The 12,322-nt window shown below is 39.0% G+C and overlaps 1 protein-coding gene and 1 pseudogene across 1 annotated transcript in view; one reads left to right on the forward strand and one right to left on the reverse strand.

The window, feature by feature from the left end:
• Positions 1-12,322, reverse strand: part of OPHN1 (oligophrenin 1) — a 407,359-nt gene that overhangs the window by 192,843 nt on the left and 202,194 nt on the right. The window lies entirely within an intron of this gene.
• LOC104661411 lies at positions 5,086-6,795 on the forward strand (annotated as a pseudogene).

Below are 12,322 nucleotides of genomic sequence, written 5' to 3' on the forward strand. Positions count from 1 at the left end.
TAAAACTGCAATGAGATACCACCTTACTCCACTCAGAAAGGCCATTATTAAAAAGTCAAAAAACAAAAGATGCAGATGTGGTGAAAAGGTAATGCTTATTCACTTTGAGTGGGAATGTAAATTCATACAGTCTGTATGGAAAACAGTATGGAGATCTCTCAAATAACTGAAAGTAGAACTACTATTCAATCCCCAATCCCACTACCGAGTATCTACCTAAAGGAAAAAAGAAGTCATTACATCAAAAAAGACACCTGCACTCCTATGTTTATATTGGCACAATTCACAATTGCGAAGGTAGGAAATCAATCTAAGTGTCCATCAACTGATTAGTGGATAAAGAAAATATAGTAGGTATATATGTGTGCACGCACACACAATGGAATACTACTCAGCCATGAAAAAGAACAAAATAATGTCTTTTACAGAAACTGGAACTGGAGGCCATTATTCCAAGTAAACTAACTCAGGAATGGATAACCAAATACCTCATATTCTCATTTATTAGTGGGAGATAAGATTTGAGTATGCAGAAGCATGCAGAGTGGTACAATGGACATTGGAGACTCAGAAGAGGGGTGGTGAGAGGGGGCTGAAAAATTACTTACTATTGGGTATAATGTACACTATTCGGGCACACTAAAAGCCCAGACTTCACCACTATACAATTCATTCATGTAACCAAAAACACTTATACCCCTAAACCTACTGAAATAAAAATTAAAATGTAAAGAAAACAAAGACAGATTAAAAGTAAAGGTATAAAGAAAGATATATCATGCTAACATTAATCAAAAGAATGCTGGAGTAGCTATATTAATTTCATAAAAAGCACACTTCAGAACAAAGAAAACTACCAAGGAAAAATATTATGATATCAAATCATAATGTAATAATAAAGAGGGCAAGAGTCTAAGAAGACATAACAATTCTTAATGTGAATGTGCCTAATAACAGAGCATCAAAATACATGAGGTAAAAACTGACAGAATTACAAGGAGAAAGAGACACACCTACTATTGGAGTTGGAGACTTCAATACTCCTCTAATAGTAATGGACAGATCCAGCTAGCAGAAAATCAGCATGGACATTGTTGACCCGAACAGCATGATCGATCAACTGAATCTAATTGGCATCTTTGTAACACTTGATACAACAGCAGAATATGCTTTCATCTCAAAGTCACACAGAACAATCAACAAGATAGACCATATTCCGGGACATAAAATACACCTGAAGAAATCTAAAAGAACAGAAATCTTATGAAATATATAATTAGACCACAAATTAAATTATACCAGAAATCAATTTTTAAAAGCTGCAAATGCCCCAAATAATTACATTTATAAATAAAACCTGAGTCAAAGACGCAAAAGAAAAGTAAGGTTGGGCATTATGGCAAACACCTGTAATCTCAGCACTTTAGGAGGGCAAGGCAGGAAGATCACTTGAAGCCTGGAGTTTGAAACTAGCCTGGGCAACATGGCAAGACCTCAATTCTACAAAAAATAAATAAAATAAAATATGAAATGTTAAGACATTTTGAATTATATAAAAAGGAAAACACAATTTAATATTTGTGGGCAATGAAAGCAGTGCTTAGAGAAATATTTATAGAATGAAATGCATATATTAGAATAGAAGAATGATCTATTATTAATAATCTACGCTTCCTTCTTAGGAAATTAGAAATAGAAGAATGAATCACATCCAAAGTAAACAGACAATAAGAAAATATAAACATTAAAGAAGATATCGATGGGAGGTTCCAAGATGGCCGAATAGGAACATCTCCAGTCTACAGCTTCCAGTGTGAATGACACAGAAGATGGGTGATTTCTGCATTTCTAACTGAGGTACTGGGTTCATCTCACTGGGTCTTGTTGGAGAGTGGGTGCAGCCCGTGGAGTATGAGCTGAGGCAGGGCGGGGCATTGCCTCACCCTGGAAGAGCAAAGGGGTTGGGGAATTCCCTTTCCTAGCCAAGGGAAGCCACAACAGATGGTACTTGGAAAATCGGGACACTCCCACCATAATACTGCTCTTTTCCAATGGTCTTAGCAAATTGCACACCAGGAGATTATATCTCATTCCTGGCTCAGAGGATCCCACGCCCACGGAGCCTTGCTCACTGCTAGGACAGCAGTCTGAGATCAAACTGCAAGACAGCAGCAAGGCTGGGGGAGGGTCGTCCACCATTACTGAGGCTTGAGTAGGTAAACAAAGCAGCCGGGAAGCTCAAACTGGATGGAGCCCACCGCAGCTCAAGGAGTCCTGCCTGCCTCTGTAGACTCCACCTCTGGGGGCAGGGCATAGCTGAACAAAAGGCAGCAGAAACTTCTGCAGACTTAAACGTCCCTGTCTGACAGCTTCCAAGAGAGTAGTGGTTCTCCCAGCATGGAGTTTGAGATCTGAGAACAGACAGACTGCCTCCTCAAGTGGGTCCCTGATCCCCAAGTAGCCTAACTAGGAGACACCTCACAGTAGGGGCCGACTGACACCTCATACAGCTGGGTGCCCCTCTGAGACAAAGCTTCCAGAGGAATGATCAGGCAGCAATATTTGCTGCTCTGCAATGTTTGCTCTTCTGCAGCCTCTGCTGGTGATATCCAGGCAAACAGCGTCTATAGTGAACCTCCAGCAAACTCCAACAGACCTGCAGCTGAGGGTCCTGTTAGAAGGAAAACTAACAAACAGAAAGGACATCCACATCAAAATCTCATCTGTATATCACCATCATCAAAGACCAAAGGGAGATAAAAACACAGAGATGGGGACAAACCAGAGCAGAAAAGCTGAAAATTCTAAAAATCAGATCATCTTTTCTCCTCCAAAGGTACACAGCTCCTCGCCAGCAACGGAAAAAAGCTGGATGGAGAATGACTTCGACGAGTTGAGAGAAGAAGGCTTCAGACGATAGGTAATAACAAACTTCTCCAAGCTAAAGGGGGATGTTCGAATCCATTGCAAAGAAGCTAAAAACCTGGAAGAAAGATTAGATGAATGGCTAACTAGAATAAACAACATAGAGAAGACCTTAAATGACCTGATGGAGCTGAAAACCATAGCACAAGAATTACATGACACATGCACAAGCTTCAGTAGCTGATTCAATTAAGTGGAAGAAAGGGTATCAGTGATTGAAGATCAAATGAATGAAATGAAGCGAGAAGAAAAGTTTAGAGAAAAAAGAGTAAAAAGAAACCAACAAAGCTTCCAAGAAATATGGGACTACATGAAAAGACCAAATCTATGTCTGATTGGTGTACCTGAAAGTGAGAGGGAGAATGGAACTAAACTGGAAAACACTCTGCAGGATACTGTCGAGAAGAACTTCCCCAACCTAGGAAGGCAGGCCAACATTCAAATTCAGGAAATACAGAGAATGCCACAAAGATACTCCTCAAGAAGAGCACCTCCAAGACACATAATTGTCAGATTCACCAAAGTTGAAATGAAGGAACAAATGTTAAGAGCAGCCAGAGAGAAAGGTTGAGTTACCCACAAAGGGAAGCCCATCAGACTAAGAGCAGATCTCTTGGCAGAAACTCTACAAGTCAAAAGAGAGTAGGCGCCAATATTCAACATTCTTAAAGAAAAGAATTTTCAACCCAGATTTTCATATCCAGCCAAACTAAGCTTCATAAGTGAAGGAGAAATAAAATTTTTCACAGACAAGCAAATGCTGAGAGATTCTGTCACCATCAGGCCTGCCTTACAAGAGCTCCTGAAGGAAGCACTAAATGTGGAAAAAAACAACTGGTACCAGCACTGCAAAAACATGCCAAATCATAAAGACCATCGATACTAGGAAGAAATTGCATCAACTAATGAGGAAAATAACCAGCTAACATCATAACGACAGGGTCAAATTCACACATAACAATATTAATCTTAAATGTAAATGGGCTAAAAGCTCCAATTAGAAGACACAGACTGGCAAATTAGATAAAGAGTCAAGACCCATCGGTGTGCTGTACTCAGGAGACCTATCTCACATGCAGAGACACACATAGGCTCAAAATAAAGGGATGGAGGAAGATTTACCAACCAAATGGAAAACAAAAAAAGCAGGGGTTGCAATCCTAGTCTCTGATAAAACAGACTTTAAACCATCAAAGATCAAAAGAGACAAAGAAGGCCATAACATAATGGTAAAGGGATCAATTCAACAAGAAGAGCTAACTATCCTAAATATATATGCACCCAATACAGGAGCACCCACATTCAAAAAGGAATTCCTTAGAGACCTACAAAGAGACTTAGACTCCCATACAATAATAATGGGAGACTTCAACACCCCGCTGTCAACATTAGACAGATCAATGAGACAGAAAGTTAACAAGGATATCCAGGAATTGAACTCAACTCTGCACTAAGCGGACCTAATAGACATCTACAGAACTCTCCATCCCAAATCAACAGAATATACATTCTTCTCAGCACCACATCGCACTTATTCCAAAACTGACCACATAGTTGGAAGGAAAGCACTCTTCAGCAAATGGAAAAGAACAGAAATTATAACAAACTGTCTCTCAGACCACAGTGCAATCAAACTAGAACTCGGGATTAAGAAACTCACTTAAAACCGCTCAGCTACATGAAAAATGAACAACCTGCTCCTGAATGACTACTGGGTACATAACGAAATGAAGGCAGAAATAAAGATGTTCTTTGAAACCAATGAGAACAAAGACACAATATACCAGAATCTCTGGGACACATTTAAAGCAGTGTGTAGAGGGAAATTCATAGCACTGAATCCCCACAAGAGAAAGCAGGAAAGATCTAAAATTGACACCCTATTATCACAATTAAAAGAACTAGAGAAGCAAGAGCAAACACATTCAAAAGCTAGAAGAAAGCAAGAAATAACTAAGATCAGAGCAGAACTGAAGGAGATAGAGACATAAAAAACCCTTCAAAAAATCAATGAATCCAGGAGTTGGTTTTTTGAAAAGATCAACAGAATTGATAGACCGAGGTGACGTCCTCCCAAGATGGCAGAGACAGAGTGAAGAAACTGTGTTCCCCCACTTGGGTTGCTATCGATCAAGGGTAAAATTCCATTCTGATATCAAAATGCAGTATTCGCACCACTGTGAGCACCTTTTAGAGACTGAACAAACAGCGGGAAGCAGGTTTTCTTTGTGACTGCACCATAGAGATTGGGGAATTCCAGTTTAAAGCTCACAGGAATGTGCTGGCCTCCTTTAGTGAGTATTTTGGTGCGATCTACAGAAGCACTTCTGAGAACAATGTCTTTCTTGATCAGAGTCAGGTGAAGGCTGATGGATTTCAGAAACTGTTGGAGTTTATATACACAGGAACTTTAAATCTTGACAGAGATGTCTAGTATTACTGGAAACATTGAATTTAATCAACAGACTTGTCTTCTTACTCTGCGAGATTATAATAATAGAGAGAAATCAGAAGTATCTACAGATTCGGTTCAGGCAAATCCTAAACAAGGGGCATTAGCAAAAAATGTCATCTCAAACAAAAAAGAAGAAGAAGTCTTTCAACTCCCCGAAAACAGGGCAGAATAAAACAGTGCAATATCCCAGTGACATCTTAGAGAATGCATCTGTTGAATTATTCCTAGATGCAAATAAACTGTCCACACCTGTAGTAGAACAAGTTGCACAAATGATAATTCAGAACTCAAGTTGATATCAGTTGTGGAAAACACTTTTCCAGCACAATATATTGTGCAGACTGTTACAGCGAAACGGAAATGTGGAAAATCACAGCCAAACTGTGTTCTGAAAGAACACTCTATGTCTAAAATAGCCAGTGTCAAGAGTCCTTATGAGGCGGAGAACACCAGGGAAGAGCTGGATCAGAGGTATTCCAAGGCCAAGCCAATGTGTAACACATGAGGGAAAGTATTTTCAGAAGTCAGCAGCTTGAGAAGGCACATGAGAATACATAAAGGAGTTAAACCTTACGTCTGCCACTTATGTGGAAAGGCATTTACCCAATGTAACCAGCTGAAAACGCATGTAAGAACTCATACAGGTGAGAAGCCATACCAATGTGAATTGTGTGATAAAGGATTTGCTCAGAAATGTCAGCTAGTCTTCCACAGTCACATGCATCATGGTGAAGAAAAACTCTATAAATGTGATGTATGCAACTTACAGTTTGCAACTTCTAGCAATCTCAAGATTCATGCAAGGAAGCACAGTGGAGAGAAGCCATATGTCTGTGATAGGTGTGGACAGAGATTTCCTCAAGCCAGCACACTGAACTATCATGTCTGTAGGCATACTGGAGAAAAGCCTTATGTATGCGATACCTGTGGGAAAGCATTTGCTGTCTCTAGTTCTCTTATCACTCATTCTCGAAAACATACAGGTGAAAAAGCATACATATGTGGTATTTGTGGGAAAAGTTTTATTTCCTCAGCAGAGCTCAACAAACACTTTGGTCCCATACATGAGAGAGACCATTTATCTGTGAATTATGTGAAAATTCTTACACAGATATTAAAAATTTAAAGAAGCACCAAACAAGTCCATTCTGGTGCAGATAAAACTCTAGATGCCAGTGTAGAGGATGATACTTGGAGTGAACAAGATTCCATACAAAAAAAGTCCTTTATCAGACACTATGGCTGTGAAGTCTTCTGATATGACTTTACCATTAGCTCTTCCACTTGGGACTGAGGACCATCACATGCTTCTGCCTGTCACGGATATTCAGTCTCCTACATCAGATACATTGTTGAGGTCAACTGTGAATAGGTATTCAGAACCACAGTTAATTTTTTTACAACAATTATACTGACTTTGTGAGGAATATGGAATTGCTAAGATGACATTAGTAGCAAACATCTCTGGTAAGGTGCATATATTCATGCTAAATTTCCATTCATTTGAGGTGTGACTATTATTTTTCATTCACTGAAGTAAAACCACCTGATGCTGCATCAAAAAAAAAAAAAAAAAAGAATTGATAGACCGCTAGCAAGACTAATAAAGAAGAAAAGAGAGAAGAATCAAATAGACACAATAAAAAATGATAAAGGGGATATCACCACCGATCCCACAGAAATACAAGCTACCATCAGAGAATACCATAAACACCTCTATGCAAATAAGCTAGAAAATCTAGAAGAAATAATAAACTCCTGGACAGGTACATCCTCCCAAGACTAAACCAGGAAGAAGTTGAATCCCTGAATAGACCAATAGCAGGCTCTGAAATTGAGGCAACAATTAATAGCCTACTAACCAAAAAAAGTCTAGGACCAGATGGATTCACAGCTGAATTCTACCAGAGGTAAAAGGAGGAGCTGGTACCATTCCTTCTGAAACTATTGCAATCAACAGAAAAAGAGGGAATCCTCCCTAACTCATTTTATGAGGTCAGCATCATCCTGATACCAAAGCCTGGCAGAGACACAACAAAAAAAGAGAATTTTAGACCAATATTCCTGATGAACATTGATGCAAAAATCCTCAATAAAATACTGGCAAACCAGATCCAGCAGCACATCAAAAAGCTTATCCACCACAATCAAGTTGGCTTCATCCCTGGGGTGCAAGGCTGGTACAACATTCGCAAATCAATAAACGTAATCCAGCATATAAACAGAACCAAAGACAAAAACCACATGATTATCTCAATAGATGCAGAAAAGGCCTTGGAAAAAATTCGACAGCCCTTCATGCTAAAAACGCTCAATAAACTAGGTACTGATGGGACGTATCTCAAAATAATAAGAGCTATTTATGACAAACCCACAGCCAATATCATACTGAATGGGCAAAAACTGGAAGCATTCCCTTTGAAAACTGTCACAAGACAGGGATGCCCTCTCTCACCACTCCTTTTCAACATAGTGTTGGAAGTTCTGGCTAGGGCAATCAGGCAAGAGAAAGAAATAAAGGGTATCAATTAGGAAAAGAGGAAGTCAAATTGTCCCTGTTTGCAGATGACATGATTGTATATTTAGAAAACCCCATTGTCTCAGCCCAAAATCTCCTTAAGCTGATACGCAACTTTAGCAAAGTCTCAGGATACAAAATCAATGTGCAAAAACCACAAGCATTCCTATACACCAATAACAGACAGAGAGCCAAATCATGAGTGAACTCCCATTCACAATTGCTTCAAAGAGAATAAAATACCTAGGAATCCAACTTACAAGGGATGTGAAGGACCTCTTCAAGGAGAACTACAAACCACTGCTCAACGAAATAAAAGAGGACACAAACAAATGGAATAACATTCCATGCTCATGGATAGGAAGAATCAATATCATGAAAATGGCCATACTGCCCAAGGTCATTTATAGATTCAATGCCATCCCCATTAAGCTACCAATGACTTTCTTCACAGAATTGGGAAAAACTACTTTAAAGTTCATACAGAGCCAAAAAAGAGCCTGCATTGCCAAGACAATCCTAAGCCAAAAGAACAAACCTGGAGGCATCACGCTACCTGACTTCAAACTATACTACAAGGTTACAGTAACCAAAACAGCATGGTACTGGTACCAAAACAGAAAGATACACCAATGGAACAGAACAGAGTCCTCAGAAATAATACCACACATCTACAGCCATCTGATCTTTGACAAACCTGAGAAAAACAAGAAACGGGGAAAGGATTCCCTATTTAATAAATGGTGCTGGGAAAACTGGCTAGCCATATGGAGAAAGCTGAAACTGGATCCCTTCCTTACACCTTATACAAAAATTAATGCAAGATGGATTAAAGACTTAAATGTTAGACCTAAAACCATAAAAACCCTAGAAGAAAACCTAGACAATACAACTCAGGACATAGGCATGGGCAAGGACTTCATGACTAAAACACCAAAAGCAATGGCAACAAAAGCCAAAATTGACAAATGGGATCTCATTAAACTAAAGAGCTTCTGCACAGCAAAAGAAACTATCATCAGAGTGGAAAGGCAACCTACAGAATGGCAGAAAATTTTTGCAATCTACTCATCTGACAAAGGGTTAATATCCAGAATCTACAAAGAACTTAAACACATTTACAAGAAAAAAATCTAACGACCCCATCAAAAAGTGGGCAAAGGATATGAACAGACACTTCTCAAAAGAAGACATTTATGCAGCCAACAGACACATGAAAAAATTCTCATCATCACTCGCTATCAGAGAAATGCAAATCAAAACCACAATGAGATACCATCTCACACCAGTTAGAATGGCAGCCATTAAAAAGTCAGGAAACAACAGGTGCTGGAGAGGATGTGGAGAAATAGGAACACTTTTACACTGTTGGTGGGAATGTAAACTAGTTCAACCATTATGGAAAACAGTATGGCGATTCCTCAAGGATCTAGAACTAGAAGTACCATATGACCCAGCCATCCCATTACTGGGTATATACCCAAAGGATTATAAATCATGCTGCTATAAAGACACATGTACACGTATGTTTATTGTGGCACTATTCACAATAGCAAAGTCTTGGAATCAACCCAAATGTCCATCAGTGACAGACTGGATTAAGAAAATGTGGCACATATACACCATGGAATACCATGCAGCCAGAAAAAAGGATGAGTTCATGTCCTTTGTAGGGACGTGGATGAAGTAGGATACCATCATTCTCAGCAAACTATCACAAGGACAGAAAACCAAACACCACATGTTCTCAGTCATAGGTGAGAATTGAACAATGAGAACACTTGGACACAGGGTGGGGAACATCACACACTGGAGTCTGACATGGGGCGGGGGGAAGGGGGCTGGGATAGGGTTAGGAGATATACCTAATGTAAATGATGAGTTAATGGGTGCAGCACACCAACATGGCACATGTATACATATGTAACAAACCTGCACGTTGTGCACATGTACCCTAGAACTTAAAGTATAATTAAAAAAAAAAAAAAAGAAGATGATGATATCAATGAAATGACCAACAGGAAATCAACAAAACCAAAAAGCTGGTTCTTTGAAAAAAATCAATAAAATTATTAATATTTTAGCCACATTAAATAAGTAAGAAAGAGTAAATATACAAACAACTAGCATCAGAAATAAAAGAAGGAAAAAAATGAGATCCCGTCATTTGCAACAACATGAATGGAACTGAAAGTTATTTGTTAAGTCAAATAAGCCAGGTGCAAAAAGACAAGATCTTTAAGAGCAGAAGTACAAAACACTAATGAAAAAAATCAAAGGTCAAAATAAATGGAAAGATATTCCATGTACATATTAGGTTGGGGCAAAAGTAATTGTGATTTCTGCCATTACTTTTAATGCTACAACACAGAATAGTGACAAGGATGTGGAGCAACAGGAGCTATCATTCATTGTTGGTGGAAATAAAAACTGCTACAGCCAATTTGGAAGAGAGTTTGGCAGTTTCTTACAACACTAGATAAAATCTTACCATATGATAGCAGTTGTATTCTTTGGTATTTACTCAAACATCAAAATGTATATCCCTAAAAGCCTGCACACAATTATTTATCACAGCTTTAATAATTGCCAAAATTCAGAAGAAACCAAGAAGTCCTTCAATAGGCAAATGGATAAACTAACCGTGGTACAACCAGACAATGGCATATTATTCAGCCCTAAAAAGAAGTGAGTTATCAAGTCAAGAAAAGATATGGAGAAACCTTAAATGCATATTGCTAACTGAAGGAAGCCAATCAAAAATGGTTACAAACCATATGATTCCAACTATATGACATTTTGGAAAAGGCAAAAGTATGGAGTCCATAAAAAGATCAGTGGTGTCAGTGGTAGAGGTAGAAGGAGGGAGGGATAAAGTCCAGGGATTTGTAAGGCAGTGAAACTGTCCTGTACAATATGGTAATGCTGGATATATGTTATCATATGTTTGTCAAACCCCATAGAATGTTTTATACATTGGCTCCTCAATTCTAACAAATGTATCACATGAATGCAAGATGATCCTAAAGGGGAAAATGAGAAACTGTGTGAGGGAGTAAGGGCATATAGAACTCTGTACTTACTATTTAATTTTCTGTAAACCTAAAGATGAAATCTTTATTAAAGATTTCTCTAAAGATGAAATCTAAATTTTTTGAAAGTGAGTAACTCAAGGTTCCCCTGCTCATTTTTTATTGAATAAGTAATAAAAGGACATCTACATTATAGCACCAAACACCTAGAACACTCCAGAAGCTGTCCTAGCAAAGTCTCCAATAGTTTGGATTGTGTCCAGGGTCCAGAAGACCACCCCAAGTTTAATAATTCTTTAATAAATCTTTTTTGAGCAGGACTCAAAGGACTCACCATAGTAGTACTTACAGCTAAGATTTATTTCAGTGAAAGCATACACAGCGGAATGAGCAAAGAGAAAAGGTGTTTGGGGCAAAATGCAGAGGAAGCTAGGTACAAGCTTCCAAAAGATCTCTCATTGTGGTGTCACCCAAGACACATTTAATTCTTCCTTCAACAAGTTATAACAACAGAGAGAAAATGTTGTCAGTCAGGGAAGCTCATAAGAGAATGAGTAGCCTAGGATTTTATTGGGGGGCTAGTTACACAGGCACACTCTGCCCAGCACAATCAAAATTCAAGACTACCAGAAGAAAAAGGTGTTCAACATAAGCCACATTGTTTGCATAGCCAGGCTTGGCACAGTCAGCCATTCTTACCCATTAAGGGAAACTTCTAAATCAATGTTGGGAGCTGTTTAACAGTGAAGTTCCCAGATGCCATCCAAGGGCTAATTTTGTAAACAGGTCTTTCTAAGCACAGCAGTCTCGGGCCTGTTGACTGTTTTCTGCACAGAAACCGTGACACAGAATAGATAGAAAAGGAAAAAAACAAAAGTGGGCAAAAGGAAAATGATAGAAGATCCCAGACTTAATTCTAGTTTATGGAAGGAAAGTAGTCCTTCTCCTTTGCAATACTAACTCCATCCACGACTAAGGTATTTTTTTTTTTTTTTTTTTTTTTTTTTTTTTTTTTTTTTTTTTTTGAGACAGAGTTTCATTCTTGTCACCCAGGCTGGAGTGCAATGGCGTGATCTCGGCTCACTGCAACCTCTGCCTCCCGAGTTCAAGCGATTCTCCTGCCTCAGCCTCCCAAGTAATTGAGATTACAGACATGCACCACTACGCCCAGCTAATTTTGTATTTTTAGTAGAGCTGGGGTTTTGCCATGTTGGCCAGGCTGGTTGCAAACTCCTGACCTCAAGTGATCCACCTGCCTTGGCTTCCCAAAATGCTGGGATTACAGGCATGAGCCACTGCACACGGCCACACTGAGGTTCTTGACCTATTACCTTCAAGCACCTCAGATGATGTAATGGATATCTATGAAACCAGTTATCAGGAGGTGAGCTC

Source organism: Rhinopithecus roxellana, chromosome 7, assembly GCF_007565055.1.
Source record: "Rhinopithecus roxellana isolate Shanxi Qingling chromosome 7, ASM756505v1, whole genome shotgun sequence".
NCBI classification, from domain to species: Eukaryota; Metazoa; Chordata; class Mammalia; order Primates; family Cercopithecidae; genus Rhinopithecus; species Rhinopithecus roxellana.